This window comes from Orcinus orca, chromosome 17 (assembly GCF_937001465.1).
Source record: "Orcinus orca chromosome 17, mOrcOrc1.1, whole genome shotgun sequence".
In the NCBI taxonomy this organism is placed as follows: Eukaryota; Metazoa; Chordata; class Mammalia; order Artiodactyla; family Delphinidae; genus Orcinus; species Orcinus orca.
This window is the reverse complement of record NC_064575.1, coordinates 34,044,958-34,062,174: the sequence shown is the minus strand read 5'-3', so window position 1 is coordinate 34,062,174 and position 17,217 is coordinate 34,044,958. Positions and strand designations below refer to the sequence as shown.

Here is a 17,217-nt window from a genome sequence, read left to right as displayed (position 1 = left end):
ACAGTAACATTGTTGCTAATGTCAGCAGATGGGCCCCCCAGGGAGAGAGCAGGGGGAGGTGGGGAGGAAAGAGACCCAGAGAGCCCAGCTTGAGGTGGAAAGAGGAAAAGATGGTGACAGAAGCCAGTGATGAGGGGGTGAGAGAGAAAACGGTCAAGGAGAAGAGCCAGGATCACAGCCCCTGGAGATGGCATCCAGGGGACCAAGAAGGCCTAGGCATGTGCCACTCCCCACCCCACAGCCCAAAATGAGCGGGCACTGAGAGCCTCTCACCCAAGATCAATTGCTGCTAGGATAGTATCTGAAGGAGAGACAAGCAAACGTCTCTGGGAAAAGGGAGGAGGACAGGTGGGAGAGAGAGAGAAGGAAGCTCTCCCACAGCAGGAGGGAGAACGGGGAGACAGGGGGATTCCAGGGGTCACTTGACTAATGCTCCTGCCCCAGGGCAGCGTCTCCCCACTCCCCAAATGTCTGGGAACAGAGCCGACCTCTTCTTTGGACCTGGGGGCGGAGCCTGAGGCAGGTACAGCACCCCACAGGTTGTGGGCGCTCTGTCAGGAGGCACCGGGCTTTTAAAAGCGGGGAACATTAGGACTGTTAGAGACACCAGGGGTGTCATCCGGTTGGATGCCCCCCACCTTGTTTGACAGGAGGAAATCCAGTCTAGAGGGGCCCCCTCCCCTTGCTTGCCTGGGACCTAGGCTCTTTCCGTCCACCTCTCTGTAGTTAGAGAGCTGGAACAGCTGCAGGGGGCCTCCTGGGTGCGGAGGGGGCCAGAGCCTGAGGAGAGGAGCAGGCGGGCACCCTTGTGGCCAGAGCCCCCCCAGGGGAGGGGGAGGCACCGCTGCTGGGAGAGAGGGAGGGAGGGGAGAGAGGAGGGGAAACAGTGAGTCAGGCTTCCAAGAGCTGAGGATGAGAGAGCCAGAGCTGGGAGGGAGAGGGTAGGGAGGGCTGCTCAGAAGTGAGGAGAGGGAGGGGGCCCAGCCAGGGGCAAGGAGAGCTCTAGAGGGAGGGAGCCAGCCCCTGGCCCTGGCCCAGCGGTAGGGCTGTGCAGGGCTGTGCAGCCAACATGGACTTTGCCCGTGGCAGGTCAGGAAGGAGCCAGATTCTGCCCCTGCGGCGTCCTTTTCATTCCCTATTCCTCATTTATGATCCCACCCCAGGGTCTCAGGAAGAATGACTGACTGTGTCATCCCATCCCTTCCTCAGTTTCCCCATCTATTGTGGGATTTGGACTGTGAGCTCTTCTTAGGGAGGAACAGAGCCTCCTGGGAAGTGTTGGGGGGTACTTTCTCCAGCTGCTGGCTTTGTGCCGGGGGCCCTGCTGGAGGCTGCCACCAGTCAGTGTAGGGTGCAGGTCTCCGCGGTAGGGCTCCTCTCGAGCCCTCAGAGTTGCTGGGCCAGGGAGTGGCGGTGGTGGGCCACGAGTGCTGGGGTGCAGTGTGTGTGTGTGTGTGTGTGTGGTGCCGGGCTGGCAATGGTAGGTGGACTGCCTGGGGCCTCTCAGGATGGCCAGGGAGTAGACAGGGCCACGAACTCCAGATGTCCAGAGCCAACCTCCATTTGGGGAGGGAGGAGACACCCTTGTGATCCACCCCCCTCCGCCTTATCCCTGTGGGTCAGAGGCTCTGGGGCAGCTGGGAGGTAGGAATGGTCCCTGTGGGAGCTGGTGAGAACTGCCTATGGGGCCCCTCATGTCCGGAGCTGGGACCAGCACTGGAGGGATCCCCAGGGACTGCCTGGGAGGGAGGAGGGAAGGAACCCCCCTCCCACCCATCTGACAGGAAGCTATGGCTTCGTCCAAGGCCTGGCATCCCCCAGTCCTTCCCTCCTGGACCCCCAGCATCTCTTCCATTGGTGAGGGGATGAGGGAGGTGGGCACTGAAGCTTCCTCTCCTACAGGGCCTGGCTTTGTGGGGAACGGTGAAGTGAAGGCATAGTGAGGCCCCCTGCCTCCCCCTACATGCGCACACACAGACTCAGCTGCAGTGAGGCCCTGCTTTCTCCTCTCTCTGCTCTGGGGTCCTTGGCTTGGGAGCCCAGGGGAGGGGCCGCTTCTGCAGCTGGCTGGCCCCGAACTCCCAGCTCAGCCAGCTGCTACTGAAGCTTCCAGAAGCTGCAGCTCTGCACCCCCTCCCCGCCCCCTGAGCCAGGAGAGGCCTTTGCTGACCTGGGGGAGGGTGTCTTGGTGAGCGAGTGGGCACCCTTAGAAGGACTAGCACAGACAACCAGACAGATGGGTGGCGGAGCAGATGGACAGAGACACCCACGCACAGGCAGACGGAGAGAGACAGACAGATGGACCAGGACTGGGAGAGACGGACATACAGAGGTGCTGGCAGAGACAGGAGTCAGAAAAATGGAAGGGCCTGGGGAGAGAGTAACAGACAGGCAGAGACAGAGACTTGGAGACAGGGAGATCCAAGGGGGGGAGACAAGGTGACTGAGATGGGAGAAGGAGAGATACAGGGGAGAGAGGGAGGGGCAGGAAGAGATAAAGAAAGGGGGAAACCCAGACCGAGAGAAAGAGAGAGGAGAGACTGAAGGCTACAAACCACAAACAAGGATTTGATGAGAATCTGGAAGGTGTTTTCTCCTGCTTCCCTCCCCAAACCCCCAGGCCAGCCAAGTCTCCATTCCTTCCACCCCCGGCTCAGTTTCCAGCTGCTAAAGAGGTCAGGGAGAAAGAGAAAGGAAGACACACACACACACACACACACACACACACACACACACACACACACTCCCCCCAGATCCCAGAGACCCCTTTCCCCTGATCTCTTTGTAGGGGGAGGGAGTTGCGGAGGGTGCCTCTCCTAGCCCTGACCCCTACTCACAAATGTACATACCCCTTGTCTCAGAAAATATCCCAGAATACTTCCCACTCACTCCCCACTCACACTCACTGTGTGTCTCCTTGTGTAAGTGCACCCCCCCATACTCACGCCTGTCCACAGGGGCCTGGCCTCACACACACTCACAAATACACATTTTGTGGCATACATGTCTCTGCTCTCACACTCATCTTGAATCTCACAAACATAACCGGTGAACCTGTCCCTATGCTTTCTTACCCATACAGGCAGTGACACACAGGCCTCATCGTGGCTTCTCAGAACATGTTGATACACACACATACACAGTCACACTCTCACACAACAGTGGCAGACACCCCAGAGCAGAGAGAGGACTCTTTCTCTCTGGAGGAGAAGATCAGGGTTCCCAGGGAGCCATGGTGGGGGGGTATGCCCCCCACTCTGACCTAGCTGGCAGGGCAGGGAGGCAGGAGACACTTTCAGTGGGTGGCAGCCTTCCTGCAGGGCCTGGCCTGGACACAGAGAAACTGGCTGGTGTGAAAGAGCTGAGAGCTGGTGAGAGTGGGTATGCACGTGTACAAACATGTGCACGTATGTACAGGTATAAGGGATGATGAGTGTCTGTTACAATGTGTATGAGAGAGACTGAGTGCATATGAGGTGGGATATGGGTGTGACAGGGAGATCCACTCCCCAAGGTGTGTGGAGTGTGTGGGTGTGGGTGTGACAGCTACTTGTCGGGTATGTCTGTGTGGAGGCATGCATATGTGACAGGTGCATGTGGCTGTACCTGGCTTTGCAGTGTGCAGGTGTGTGTCATGGGCGTACACATGTGAAGGACTGGGACTCTGGGGCTGAGGGGCATGTGTACCAGGGTGCAGTGTTCTGCAGATGTGAAGGTGTGGGAGATGTTTGCGTGTGAGTGTAGTGTAGGCAGGGTGCATGGATGAGGGGGTAGCTGTGTGAGGCTGTGAGCTCGTAGCCTGGGTTGGAGGGCTGTTTTCCAAGGCAAGGATGCTGCGTGAACAGAGGCCACCGGCATGAACACATGCGAAGGGGCTCCAAGGCACACAGTTGGGCGCTGACCCACACGACGTACGAGGACAGACAAACCCGCCCCTGTCCTCCCTCTTGGTCTCTCCTGGCGTCAGTGGTTTTCAAAGGAGCCTCCACGAGGACTGTTTGCTGTGCAGTTCCCCCCACCCCCCAGCCCGTGCCTCTTCAAACACAGGGATGCCCCCCAGGCAGCTTTGTGGAGGCTCCTGCCTCGACCATCTGAAGGCAGATGGGTGGGCTGGGATCTGCTGCCGCCCCCCCAGGGAGCGAGGAGACGGCACTGCTCCTTCGGCCTGGGCACAGGAAGAGACAGATGGACTGCCTGTCTCGACACCCGGACGTGGGGTCTGGGGGTGGGCGGGCACCACCGGCAGAGGGGCTCTAGCGGGCAGCCCCCAGGTGGGCCCGAGCAAAGGCCAGGACTCTGCCCTTCACCTCCTCAGAGGGGCACCCGCCCTCACCCCGCAGCCCCATCACCTGTCTGGGCACAGGGGCCCAACTCCAGCCCCTTGTACCTCCTAAATACACAACCACTTCCCCACTCACAGCTCCAGCACCCCTAAACACACAGCCCCAGCACGCCCCCAAACACACAACCACCACATGCCTACCCACCCAAACACATATTACAGCCCTAGTACTTAACCAAAACCCAGATGTTTATGACCCCCAATATACCCCCAGACACCCCAACACACACACAAGGCTTCTACCACATCCTGAAACAGATCAACTCTTCCTCCAATCCCAGCACCTCCCCAGATACACCCAGGACCCTACTGTAGCCCTAATACCTTCCACACACCCAGGTTCTCAGAGTCCCAGCACCTAACCAGACACCCACAGACTCTCCCGACGGCCCCAGCGTTTCCCTCCGCTGCAGCTCATCACGTCCCCAGACACACCGATACAGCCCCCTACACCTTTCCAAACTCTCCCCGCGACATACACGTACACACACCGCCTCAACACCCACGCAGAGGAGGACACCCCTGTAGCCACACCATTTACCTCAAACACACAGACACGGTGCATCTTTGAACAGTAATGTCCCCTCAGCTTCTCGTACCTTCCAGGCCGTGCACGTGCATGTGCATCCCGCACACGCACACACCCCCCCCAGATCCCAGCACCTCCGCAAACAAGCAGTCCTCTGTGTGTTCCCCAGCAAGCTGCAGCTCCAGTACTTTCCTCAGCCATCCAAGGGCCCAGGGACAGCCCCCACCCCTCTCCAAACACCAGTCCCGCACTCATACACAGACACACAGGGCCCCAGCCCAGTCACCCCTCAGAGCAGCTCCGCCCTGCGCCCACACCTCACCCTGCAGCCGCACTCCCACCATCACACGTTCCAGCACAGCCTCCCTCCTCAGCGCTCTCTATCACTGCTCCCCCACCCCACCTTGTCCTCCCCAGCCTCCCTCCCCCAAACTCCCCCCAGATAGCCTCAGCCTTGCAGACACACTGGCCCACTCTTCCGTGCTCTCTCTCATTCTCGGCTGCCTGGTCCTCCCCCACTTCCCAGAGCCTCCTCTGCCTGGGGAGGCATCTCCACCCCCCCTCATTGCCCCAGGCCTTTCATTCCTGGACAGTGAGGCTGTACATCTGGTTCAAAGCTGCCCCACCCAAGACCCTGTGCTCTGGGCACCCTGGCCTGGGCTTTGGGGGTTTGGGGCCTCTTTGGGGGCTCTTGGCACCTGGTCATCCTGGTGTGGCAGCCAAGAACTCTGAGTACCCAGCCATGCCCTGACTCTGTCGTGTATGGGTGGGGGTGGGGGGTCTGGGCAGAGGGATTTACCCCCAGCCTGCACATTCTCAGGTGCTTGCCAAATCCCCCTCTTCTTGGGCTCACCTGAGGGGGACATTGGGTCTGGAGCTTCAGGAAAAAAAGATGGAGAAGGTGCTGGCTTGATATGCTTCCCCTCCCACCCCACCCCACCCCCAGATCCGGGCTTGGGGCTTGGTCTCCCTGGGAGTCAGTTCCAACAGTGAAGGCTACTTTACTAGATGCATGATTTTAAATGGAATCTGCACCATCTGTTCCACCCCCTAATTACAGATGCACAGAATCCGCCTCAGAGGGCAGCATGAGGGGAGTGATTTAGAGGCTGAGCTGCTTCTGCCTGCATTAGGGCTGGGGAGACTGGGGGGGGCCTCTGGGTATTGCTCACAGCCCCCCAATCCCATCTGTTTCCCAGGGGCCCCTCGTGCCTCTTCTCTTGTTGGGGGAAAGGCTCCTAGAAAGGTGCCCCGACCCCCTAGAGCTGAAAGAGGAAGCAACTGCAATGCTGAGGGAGGGGTCCCTGAGAGATCGCCTGTGTCCCAGGCCCCAAGTCTGGGGAGGCAGGCTCCATTAGAGCCTTAAAAAATTCAGTGGATCGATCTCTTGCCTGCTTCTTGTGCCCTGGGGAGCCACAGGCGCTGGCCTGGCCCAGGTGTCTGCCCACCCCAGGGGTAGCAAGGATTAGTGAGGTTAGGGAGGGGGCGGTTAGAGCAGAGGTGGGGACATCCAGGTTTTGGCAGCAGAGGATGTGGCCAGGCACGCCAGGACCCACCAGGTGTGTTTGCACGTATGTGCCGGTCCTCCTTGGCGCAGCTGGCAGGCCCGATCCCAGCTTGAGCCTTGCCCTGTGGGGCTGGACGGGCACCAGGGGCCGGAGGGGATGGGCCAGGGCCTGGGCCTCAGAGGGTTCCGAGGGACACCCCGAGGATGGGTCTACCTTTGCCTGTGGCTCCGGGGACCTGGGGCCCCGGCCAGCTCGCTGGTGGTGGTGGCGGCCGCGGGCACGCTGCGGTAGAAGCTGGAGCATTCACTGTGGGGAGAAAGGGAGAGAGGCCGGGCTACAGGAATTTTAAAGATTGCTGCAGGCAGGAGGGTCTCTGGAACCTTGTGGAGCGGGCAGTCATGCAGAAGTAATCCTATCGCTGCCTGCCTGGAGGAGAGGAGAGGAGAGGAGAGGGGGCTGGGAGGGGAAGGATGGCGCAGCCGCCCCTTTCCCACCTCAGCCCCTGCCCCAGCCAGCTGTGGAGGGAGCCCGGGACCCCAGGGGGCTCCCCCGGGGAGGCACCACCCTTCCACCGCTGCCTGTGCCCCCCTGTTGCTCGGCTAGGAGCTCTGGGTTTTATAAATAATGCAGCTTGGAGGTGGGGGCCCACTCAGCCTTGGGTCGCCCACTGTGGCATCATCTCCAGCTGGCAGTCCTGTGGCAGAGCCCCTCTGCCTTCCAGCCTGCTCCTCCTCTTTTGCTATGTGAGTTTGGGCCAGAGGCCCAGCCTGTGTGAGCTGGGCCAGGGCAAAGGAGTGTGGAAGAACCCAGAACCCCCTGTCCTTTTGTACCCCGCCCCCACCAGCCTTCACAGGTTAACTGGCCACTGGCTCAGCAAATCCAGGCTGGGAAGGGATGACCCGCTGTACAGGGGCCTCCCCAGTTCCAGCCCCTCCATTTTGCAGATGGAGTAACCAAGTCCAGAGAGGGCAGGGATGGCCAAGGCCAGCCAGCTGATGAGCAGCTCCTTCCTGTCCCATTCTGCTGTCAGTCAAGGCTCTTCTCAGCCTCAGCTCAGCTAAGAGCAGGGCCTGGAGGGCGGGGGGGATGTTTGGGAAAGTGGTTGCGGCTGAGACGTTGCCATGGCGATGCTGCAGGATGCTGAGCTGAAGTGGGGGTCTTACAGGGTCTCTGGGGCCCCCAGCTCCACACCCCTGTGGTCTTCTCCTCCCCATCTCCTGTCCCTCACCCAGAGGCCTGTCAGGCAGCTCCGGTGACAGGCTGGGTGGGTGACAGGTGGTGCAGGTGATGGGCTGGGTGGGTGACGAGCTGGGTGGGTGACAGGTGGTGCAGGTGATGGGCTGGGTGGGTGACGAGCTGGGTGGGTGACAGGTGGTGCGGGTGCGAGGCAGGCAGGTGACAAGCTGGGTGGTGACGGGCCCTGCTGATGACAGGCAGGGGGTGTGGTTGGCGGGGATGCTGTCTCCTGGCTGGTGGCCTGTCGCAGCCCCCCACCCTCACGCGTGTGCACATGCACAGACTCTGGGCTCAGAGCTTGGGGCTAAGATACTAATGAGGCTTATTACGTGTGGGGGGGCAGGTGCCCAGGCTCACTAATGAGAGGCCTTTAACGAAGAGGGGAGACAGCTGGGGGGCTTTGAGGAATTTGGCTGGCCCTCCTGGTCTGGAGGATGAGCCAGGTCGGGGCCCCACCTACCCTTCCCCCCGGCCACTTGGCTTTGTGTTAATACTACCCACAGTCATGATAGTTACCATTGTCCAAGCGTTTGCTACACTGGCCGAGCCCTTTACATGCGTTTTCTTATTTCAACTCAGCAGTCGTAGGAGGGAGGCACTATTGCCCATTTTATGGATGAGGAATCTGAGGCTGAGAAGGCAAGGGACTTCACGTAACAAGTTTCTGTTGCAGCTGACATTTTAATCTTAAGTCTTTCTGTCCCCAGAGCCCGTGCTCTTAACCATCCCACCAGTAACACTCAGGTCTTGGCGCAGACCCCGACCTTCTCTCAGGGCCTCAGTTTCACTCTTCTGGAAAATGGATGTGCGGTGGAGGAGTGAGCACCATACGTTCTTCAGCTCTGACTTGGATGGCTTCAGGGGCTCCTCCAGTTAACTGTCAAAGCCTCACCCCATCTGGCCCAGATTCTAGGTGACACCCCTGGACTGGAGAGAGGGCAGGGCTTAGCACTGAGGGAGCGGAGCTGACCACTTCCTGCATTGTGTGGTGGGGAGGCTGAGGCCTGGAGAGGAGCAGCAAGGGCCCAAGGCCACACACCCTGTAAGCTGTAGGGCCCCGTGGGATCCCAGGTCTCCTGGCCTGTTGGAAGGGCGGGGCTGGGAGTGGTGCCAGAGCTGGGAGGTCACCTCCTCCTGGACCCCACCCACCAGCCTAGCTTCTGCCCTGGAGGTTGTGAGCCCCTACATCCTGGGAGGGGGCAGGGGGCTGTTGGCCACCTCTTTAGGGCCATGCCCCTTCCCCGTCAGTCTGGGCCCGTAGTGTCAGTTGATCTCCTCCCTTTGGGACCCATTGGGGTGGAAACTCCCTGGCAACAGCTGATGGATGGGTTAAGGCCTTGACATTGGCCTGGGGCCACAGCATGACCCTGGAGGGACCAGGCTAGGGCTGGGGGGCTTGGAGGGGAATTTAAGGGAGAAGAATTAGGGTCATAAATCTTGGAGCGTCTGGGTTCTCTTCTCCTCGACCTTAATCTCTTACCAAACCTGCTCTCCGGCTGCTCATCCAAGTCTGAGGGTTGAGGGGGGTCCACCTGCCCATTCCCCTCTCCCTCCAACTGATGCCTCCCCCCCCCGAAATTGCACCCCCTATGGGGAAGAACAAGTTGCAGCCACTGCCGCTGGACAGAATTAAGAACTTGTGTGTCTAGACTACTGGATTTGGCCTCTGATTCATAACGGTAGGCAGGGCAGAGAGCTTCACTGCCTCAGTGTCCCCAGCCTTGGGTTTGAAATCCTCTCCTGGTGCCTGACTGCTCAGTCAGGAAGGAGTGCTAAGACCAAGAGGGATTTCACAGCTGCGGGACACATGGCCCTGTCCTCAGAAGCCCCATTCTGAGATAAGCAGCACAGTCCTGGCCTTGAGAGCCCTCAAACCCAGAGGTGAGGTCTTGAACTCAGGCTGGGTGTGCGCTGAGGCTCAGGTAAGGAGTGGGTGGTGCTGGGTGGCTGGTCTGTTTTCTGAAGCAAAGGCCGAGGCTGGGGAGAGGCCAGAAGAAGGGTGGAGGTTTGCCTGGGGGCCTGAGGAGCCGTCTGTGGTTGGGGGTGGGAGCCTGGAAGGGTCTGGCTTTCCCATAGTCCCGGGCAGCTGTAGCCTGAAGTTCTGGGGCCCTCCTAGCTCCCCAGGGAACCCGCTGCTGCCCGGCCCTGGGGACCCAGGCGTCCTGGCGGGTGAGGGCGGGTCTCCGGCAGGCGCCCTGCCAAGCCTCGCAGCCTGCTCACCAGGAATCTTGCTGCTGAGAGATGGAAGATCCAGGTCGGGCCTGCAGCTCATCTCTCCCCTCCGGGAGGAGGAGGGGCCCAAAGATTCCTTCCTGCACCCGCCCTCCCATCTGGGGCAGGGCCCTCCTCAGCAGTGGGTGGGGCTGGGGGGCCCAGGACAGGCCTCTAAGGCTCCGTCACATGTCCTGGAGCCTAGCCCAGCCAGCAGTGGGCACCGGGGCACTCTGGAGGCAGAATGAGCCTGGTGTGGCAGAGGAGAGGTGGGGGTAGGGTGCTGAGGCCACAGGGGGCCCTGCATAGGGGCCTATGCCTGGCCCTGGCCCCCACTGGCTCCCCCAGGGCGGAGGGTGAAGAGTTGGTTCTCTTCCATTATGGGAGCGTGATTTTATTCCACGTGTCACGGAGTCTGAGATTAACTTGCTCACCAGTCTGTGACAAACCCCTCACACCCAACACACACATACACACAGGCAGAGACACACGGAGATCCTTGGTCTCACAAAGGCACCTTCCACAGACACACATAAGCATTTCCATGCTACAACGCATGGCAGACACTCACATGCAGATGCACAAGCACACACCGAGATACAGTGTGTAAAGATACACCGAGATCTAGATCCACAGTCTCCAAAGCACAACGTTCTCCCACTCACACTAAGGCCACACAGACAGAGATACAAACAGGCGGTCCAGGGGGATGCTCGCAGCCCTACCTAGACATGCACAGATCAAGGACGCCCGGTGCCCCACAGGCACAGATACACATAGACACACACAACCCCAGACACAGTCTTGTGGGCAAGCCTAGACCAACCGCCACACACACTGAGACAAAGGCCCAGATACATACAAAGACAGGCACAGACACACAGCCGGCAGCACGCACACAAGCACAGGCGTGCACACCCGGACACAGACAAAGACAACTAAATGCCCAGAGGTTTTGCTGTGGACAAAATGTGAGGCGCACACACACATCTGGGCCTCCTGCTCGACCTCTCTACCTGGGGACGTGGTGATCTGGCGCCCGTGGCTCCAGGGAGAACTCTGAGGAACCTTCTGCTTGGTCAGAGCCCCCCACCCTGGGCCCAGGGCCAGCCCGCACCTCTGGCTCCCGGCCCGTGGCCGAGGCCATGCAGCCACACCCTCAGCAGCGCCCTGACATCCTACCTTACCCTCCGTGTCGTGCACACTCACGGTCACACCGTCTCCTCCTGCACGTGCTCACGACACCCTCCACGCCCGCACACTTATGGTTTCTCCCTCACACCCCCCTCAGGTGTCCCCTCCTTGTTGTCTTTCTCAATCACTGTCCCCACCCCCTCGCCCCGCAGACATGCACAACCTCCAGCACAGCCTTCGTGGCCCACACCCTCGCCTTCTCACGCAGACCCCCATGCACAAATAGAACGCACGGGCTCTCCGCCACAGACCCACAAGCCACGTACACGCGCTCCTTCACATACTTCCTCAGCACCGCTCTCACAGACTGATTCACAAATGCAGCACACTCACACACGCACACTCCCCCGCATACATCCCCACCGCCTTCTCACATGCGCGTGTGCGTGCACACACACACTTTCAGAGCCTCCCTCACACCATCACTTTCCTTCCTCTGTCTCTCACAAACACTCCCTCTGCCAAGAGCGTGGCTCTGCTGCAGAGCAGCCCCTGAAGTACTTGTCACTGTACTCCACCACGTCCTTGGCCTTCCTGGCCTCAGTCTCTTCCCTTCCACCTCCAGCCCTGCATACTGTGGCCTTGTATTCTTTTGCCATTTCTCTGTTTAGTCAACAAGAATATAGAGAGTATTCATTTATTCATTCAACAAATGTTGACTGAGCACTGATTATGGGTTAAGCATTGGGGATACTATGATGACACAGGTCCTTCCCTCGTAGAGCTCTCAATTTTGTGTCCAATTCGTTTGCTGCTTGTCTCATCTGACTAGAATGGAAGGTAACCCTTGATCTTGGATGTTGAGAGATGTGTAGGAGTTCACAGGAGGAAAAGTAGGGGAAGGGTGTTCTAGGCAGAGGGCAAAGCATGTGCAGAGCCTACAAGTAAATCAAGGTACAGTAGGCTGGAAACTGAGATGATGCTCAGAGACTAGAGGAGAAGCTGCAAAGAGGGAAGAAGCCAGATGTCACAGAGTTTAGATGCCATGCTCAGGGGTTTAGATTTTGTCTAGTGGGCCACAAGGAGTCATGGGAAGTCTTTAGTGACAGGACAGGGTGAGGAAATGATGGTGGTCTGACCTAGAAGAGGTGAGTGGGAAGGAAAGGAGACTCATTTAGGCACAAGAACCAGTGGGGTTCCAGTTCCAGAGCTGTGACCTCAGGAAAGTCACACAACCTCTGTGACCTGGGTCCATCACATGAGGATGGGAGACAGTACCAGAGCCGGGCTTATGGTATATGCTCGGTAAACAATAGGCATTATTGTCAGTTATCGGTAGGACACGGCAGGGCATCAGATGAGGAGGAGATTTTACTGAGCACCTACTGAGTGCTGGGTACTGCGCCAGGTGCTGGGGCCCAGAGGGGAGGTGGTCTGCGGCTTCAGGAAGCTCACACACCGTAACCACAGCTCACGTGGACAACAGAGCGCGGGGTGTGAGGGTAGAGGAAGCACCTCGGAAGGTTAGAGGAGCATGAGGACTCTGGGTGGCTCACGAAGGAGCTGGCATTGAGCCGGACCCTAAAGAGGCTGGTTGAACTTGGGCAGGCAGAGGTGGGAGAAGGAGCTTCGGGGAGAAGGAGCCCTGTGAACGACAGCCTGAGGGCAAGGGGTCTAATCCGGCTGTTGTGCGGGACACAGGAAGGGGGTGTCGTGGGATGGGATTATGGAGGCGAGACCTTGGTGGCCAGGCTAAGAGGGGGGGTCAGCACGGGCTGAGCTGCACTCTAGAAATCCCATGTTTTGGTGGTAACATGGAATGTGTCCATTAGAGACTCTGCTCCAGGCTCCGCCAGTAAGCCGTTGCCCTCTTCGACCTCAGTTTCCCCATCTGTGTGATGAGTTCAGTCTTGTTTAGGAGGGAGTTCCGGTATCATGTCCTGGGGCTGGCCTAGCCTACTTTGTTGGGCATCTTCTGGCCTGGGATTCTGGGTCTCAGCAGTGCTTCCTTCCTGAGCACCCTCAGCCAAAGAAAGGAGCAAAATGAGGGGTTCCCCAGAGGCAGGTTTTGGGCGCTGCAAATGAGGGGCCAGGAGCTCCACACGGAAGGGTGGGGTCTTTGCCTGGATCTGACTCCAAGCCCCAGAGGGAAACCGGAAGAGAATGTCAAGGTCCCTCTTCCCTCTCGCCCTGACCCGTGTGGTGGCAGATGTGGGCCATGTGCCCAGTCCCTGGTCCCAGGGGGTATCAGGACTATTCTGCCCACTGACAGAGGAGCAGGGCTTGGGTTCAAGAATGTGGCCCAGGGCTTAGAGTCCCCTGGGGTTAAGGAGCCAGGAGGCCAATCTTAGGGTGGCAGAGCCAAGTAAACGCCCATGGGTAACAGGGTTCATTTATATTTGGTGTTGCCAGGAGTTGTGGTCTAAGGCAAGTCCTGGTGACACCCAAAAAAATAAAAAAAGAAAAAAAATGCTGATTTTATAAAGACTGCTTTCTTCCATAGTTGACAAACTTATGATGGTACCGATGGTTGGATACTACTCTTAGAGATGAAAAAGGTCTTAAGGAATCTTCCATATTCCATTCACCAATCTGTGTTCTTGTTCAAAGCAAAATTAATTCCTTTCAAAATTAACGTATTAGCTTAATAATAATTTTTAATCTTAAAATAATCTATCTGTGAGAATGGGAATTTTGGGTAGGAAAAAGTGACAGAAGATGGGACAAAACGAGAATTCATAGAAAGACAAAACAGAATTTTTTAAATGGTGGGTACAAACTTCTGTTTCCAACTATATCAGTTTACCTTAGGAAAACATACTAGAAAGGCCAGATAAATCATAAGCAACATTTGACTGTGAGCGTTAGAAAGCTACTGAGGTAGCCATGACCTAGAAAAGTAAAATAGAGAAAGAAACTCACTGAAGTGAGAACAATATTCTGCACATGCGTTTCTAGCCCAGTCACTTAGAAACTACTGATGAAGAGCAAAAGTCTGAGAAACCAAACGTGGCTCCTAAGAGGTAGAAAAGCCAGTAGAACGTAGGACAATGTCATAGGACTAAGGAAACCAGAGTTGGAATTGAGAAATAACAAGGCAGCTAGAATTTTAAGGACCAAAATCACAGAGAGAGTAAAGATTCAGAGAACGGAGCTGCATTCAGCAACAGTGTTCCCTTGCAGTATTTTCCATGTATAAAAGGTAGACAAGACAAGATGCTAAGAAGTCAAACAAAAGCTAACATGAAGTCAAAGCAAAGACTTAGTTGGCTCATAATGCTGAAGAGACAAAATTGGGGTTCAGAACCTATGAAAGATTTGTGGCCCAATGGAAAACTAATGATACGAATTAGGACACTGGAAGTCTCTACATATGTGTGTGTGTGTCTGTCTGTCTGTCTGTGTGTCTGTGTGTTAGGAAGGTTGATGCAACATCTACATTGAACCTTATAAAGAAGGAAAATGAGTATGAAGTTGGTCCAGGTGACTGAGGTGATCTTCCCCTACCTAAGAATAGGAAATTCTCTCCTCAAGAAAATACAGTTGACCCTGGAACAATGTAGTATTTAGAGCCGCTGATTCCCTGTGCAGTCAAAAATCCACATACAACTTTATGGTCGGCCCTTCTTATCTGTGGTTCTGAATCTGAGGATTCAACCAACCACAGCTCATGTAGTACTGTATTACTTATTGAAAAAAAAATCCATGTATAAGTGGATCTGTGCAGTTCAAACCCAGGTTGTCCAAAGGGCAACTGTAATGTCATTCAGATTCTCTACAACTTGTCATATCCCAAGTCTGGTATTCACTGAAGAACCACTAAGACTACCAAGAAAAGGAGAATTAGAATAAAAAACAAAACAGAATCAGAATCATAGATGACCTAAACATTAAATTTCATACATATTTTGGTAAATATTATCAAGTTCAAGAAAATAGATGACAAGGTGAAGAATTTAACTTGACAACTAGAAACTAGAAACTGATTGAAGTTGAACTGATAGAGTTAAAAATTATACGAAATTTAAAACTCGGTAGTGGATTGGACACAGGTAAAGAGAGGTAAGTGAACTGGAAGATAGAGTAGTAACAATATAAAGACTAAAGCACGGGAAACGAAAAGAATAAAAAGTACACATAAGCGCATTTGAGACATATGGCCACAGTAAACATTTTTATCATATGTGTAAACTGGAGTCCAAAGAAAAAAGGAGAGAGAGATTGGGATGAAAACAATATTTCAGAAATATTAACAGCTGAGAGTTCTCTAAAACTAAAAGGAATATATGGAGCCTTAAATTCAACAAGCACTAAAAAAAAAGCAACAAGAATACAAAGAAAACCACACCTAAGATCACCACAGTACAATTCATGAACAGCAAAGAAAAACATGACATCTTAAAAGCAGCCCGAGGAAAAAGAGAGAGATTACTTTCAAAGGAACAATAGGATTAAGATTACAGTTTACTTCTCAGCAAAACTGAATGGATACTAGAAAATAATGGAATAACATTTTTAAGTGCTAAAGAAAAGAGCTGCCCGTTGGGAATTCTAGAGGCAGAGAAATTGTTGTTTGGAAGGAGAGATGCAATAAGGAAATTTGCAGACAAACAAAATTTAGAAAATATTTTCTCATCAGAACTGACTGAATTAAATTATAAAGGGAGACCTGCAGGCAGAAGGAAGATTATCACAGATGAAAATAAGGACTTTATAAAGAATTATGTATAACAGAAAGGATAAATAAGTGGATAAACCTAAATAAAATCTAACAACACAAAAGGGTAATAATAAAATATATCAAAAATTAGAATGCATTAAAACAAATGGAAGAGGAAAATATAGTAAAAGAAATTTAAGATTTCAGCATTGCCTGAGAAGCAGTAAAACAGCTAATAAGTCATGGTACATGTGTAACTGCTACTTATATAAAAATAACAAGCTAATACAAGGCAAAACGGAATTTGAAGAAATCTCAAAGGAAGAAAGAAGAGCAAAAGGAACATAACAAGGTGGGACAAATCGTAAACAAGGAGTAAACGATCTGTAAGAAAATACATTAACTGTAAATACTCAAATGACAAGGATTATTGAAACAAACAAAAAACCTAATTCTATGCCACCTACAAGAGACAAGAGTCAGATTGAAAATGAAAGGATTCAACAATTACGTCATAACAACAATAAGTAAAATTGAAGAAGATTTTTTAATGTTAACATAGATTTGAAAGCAAAAAGTATCACTGGCGATAAGGCAGGATAATAAAACCCACTGTTACTTTACAAGGAATATATTATAAATCTAAACTTCAATGCAATATATGAAGGGAAATTCCAAAAATCTAAGTAGAAATAGAAAAATCTGAATTACCTAGATCAGTAATATAGAACCACAACAATAAATCAGCAGATTATAGAAGATCTGAATACCATCATTAAAAACTTTGGCCTAAATTTACATAAAACACTGTACCAACAATGATGGAATATATATATCCCGCAGAAATTTTTAGGTGCACGTGGCACATTTATAAAATTGACTATATTCTGGTTATAAAACAAGACTCCGAATAAGCAAGAAATTTAAAACTATATAACCAATATTTTAGCAAATAGTTGGATATTAAAGACATACTTCTGATCATTATGTAGGTCAAAGATAAAGTTGCAATGGGAATTAGAATTTTATTAATTGAATGATAATGAAAACATGCCATAACAAAACCTGTGGGTTGCAAATAAAGCTGTGGTCACAGAGAAGTTTATGTATTCCAATTATACTCTCTAAATGTAAAAGGGAAAGGAATAAAGCAACTAGAAGATAACCTATCACCCTGAGGTAGGCAGCTCCTGAACTGTACCTGGTGGGGAAGGCAGGGCAGAACTTCAGGAGGCCAGCTGAGAGCACGGTGAACACCATGTCAGGAGCAGTCTCCAAGAAAGAGAATTTAATGTACAAAGGGATGACTAAAATATATTTAAGAGCTAGCACCCTGACCCTTCTTAAGGATGACTTACGTTGCTGGGGAAAAAATAAGAAGTGCTCGATGTAGCAGGTGAATAGCTTTATAATTCCCAGGAGAATCTTGGTACCAGGACCACACAATGAAGAACTTGGAGTCCCCATGGCTAATCCAGCAGAGAAAAAAGGAGGAACAGAGATGCGAGAGAAAATAAAGGGAACTCTTGGTGCAATTCGGTGCTGCTGCAGGCCCAAGTCCAGGTATGTGCTCTGTATCTCCACATCTTAAATAAAA

At 53.7% G+C, this 17,217-nt stretch overlaps 2 protein-coding genes across 32 annotated transcripts in view; one reads left to right on the top strand and one right to left on the bottom strand.

Moving 5' to 3' along the window:
- Positions 1–17,217, top strand: part of LOC125961818 (metabotropic glutamate receptor 7-like) — a 411,772-nt gene that overhangs the window by 298,789 nt on the left and 95,766 nt on the right. For 25 of the 30 annotated variants that reach the window (XR_007472819.1, XR_007472820.1, XR_007472818.1 and 22 more), the window contains one exon: positions 17,040–17,183. The exons of the other annotated variants lie outside the window; for them this stretch is intronic. The gene's annotated coding sequence lies outside the window, so the exon portion shown is untranslated. The remainder of the gene's footprint in view (positions 1–17,039; positions 17,184–17,217) is intronic. 30 annotated transcript variants of the gene reach the window in all.
- The window catches only part of LOC125961808 (UDP-N-acetylglucosamine--peptide N-acetylglucosaminyltransferase 110 kDa subunit-like), a 250,670-nt gene that overhangs the window by 185,396 nt on the left and 48,057 nt on the right, over positions 1–17,217 (bottom strand). The gene's annotated exons all lie outside the window — the stretch shown is intronic.